This window comes from Plectropomus leopardus, unplaced genomic scaffold, assembly GCF_008729295.1.
Source record: "Plectropomus leopardus isolate mb unplaced genomic scaffold, YSFRI_Pleo_2.0 unplaced_scaffold28837, whole genome shotgun sequence".
Classification (NCBI taxonomy): Eukaryota; Metazoa; Chordata; class Actinopteri; order Perciformes; family Serranidae; genus Plectropomus; species Plectropomus leopardus.
Genome location: NW_024631420.1, coordinates 1 through 1,443, shown reverse-complemented (window position 1 = coordinate 1,443; position 1,443 = coordinate 1). Strand labels below are relative to the sequence as shown.

The window sequence follows — 1,443 nt, the reverse complement described above, 5'->3', positions numbered from 1 at the left end:
CAGCCAGGGCCCTAAACTGGTGTTGTTTTTCCCCCTCCTCCAGCTCCCGGTGGTCCTGGACCCTCTGGCCTTCTCCCTCACCCTCCTCCTCCTCCTCCTCCAGCAGCACAGTTCCCAGTTGTCCTGATCGCTCCTGTCCCTGCTGGTCCACTCAGACATCTCCTCGTTAGTATAGTGGTGAGTATCCCCGCCTGTCACGCGGGAGACCGGGGTTCAATTCCCCGACGGGGAGGTTAGTTGTCTTTTCGAACATGCTGCGTGGCCTCAACTCGTTTCTGTCAGAGGGCTAAACAACATTGCTGAATCGGCTGGCAACAAAAAAAGTGGCAACAACAGACTACTGTGATAGTCATTTCCGGATGGTCCACTGACTGACGTCTCTCAGCTCACATGAAAGGCCCTTCAGTAAAGCTTCAATTAAGCAAAGGACTCCCTGCATTGGCCGGGAATCGAACCCGGGCCTCCCGCGTGGCAGGCGAGAATTCTACCACTGAACCACCAATGCTCACATGATTGCGGTACCCCCAGCCACCATGCTGCAGGACTCTGAAACTGTGGTGGACATCACAGTTGTGCCTGAGTCAGAAATGCATGCACATAACACAGACTGTGACAGTGACCAATCTGAATGAAGGGGCATGGACAAGGTCAGACAGCCCAAGTGTATCCAAGACTATAACACACATGGGAGGAGTGGACCTGCATGACCAGTTTGTCAGCCGCTACAGAGTCAACATGCGGTCCAAGAAGTGGTGGTGGCCATGCTTCAGCTGGGCCCTGAACAGTGCCATGGTGAACAGCTGGTGCTATTACTGGTACACAAGGCTGTATGTTATTTAGCGATATCACAATGGAGTTTGTGATGTTTGACTCGAGGTCATCGCTAGTGCTGTTCGGACGACAAAAGCAACAGCGATGATATCCAGACCAACATCACAAACCCAAGTGTGATATTGCTTTTACAGAACATTCTACATATGGGGTATGACGCTGTAGAAAGGATGATATTGATGATTCATCAGTAGCATCATATGCAAACAATAACATGGTACATTCATGCATCTATCAGGCTTGTTTTGTCATTTATTTGGGTCCTGGTAAAGCGGGGAGAAGGATCTCCTCTCCTTCTCCTCCTCCTTGTATTTTTGATTCAAAGGTTATTTATGCATAAAGAAACCAGTTCAAATTGTTGTTGTTTTGAATTTTATACAGGGGGAACCAAGGTTTGAACCATGATCATTAGCTACCTTCCCGGGACGATAATATCCATTGGTATCCATGTACAGTTTTGCAGCGACGGCGATCTGCGCAATTTGATAGTGTTGGAGCAGTTTAAAAATTCTATACCTGAGCATGTGACTATATATATGAGTGAGAACAGGGTGAAGATGGCAGCTGAGGCCGCTGCCTCGGCTGATGAGTAGGCTTTGACTCGTGGTCATC

General features: G+C 48.9%; 2 non-coding genes across 2 annotated transcripts; one reads left to right on the top strand and one right to left on the bottom strand.

Annotated features, from left to right (window-relative positions):
• Positions 1–160: 160 nt before the first annotated feature.
• Positions 161–232, top strand: trnad-guc. Its single transcript has one exon. It is a non-coding gene; the product is annotated as a tRNA-Asp (tRNA).
• A 202-nt stretch (positions 233–434) lies between these two features.
• Positions 435–505, bottom strand: trnag-gcc. The gene has a single exon. It is a non-coding gene; the product is annotated as a tRNA-Gly (tRNA).
• Between the last annotated feature and the right edge of the window lie 938 nt (positions 506–1,443).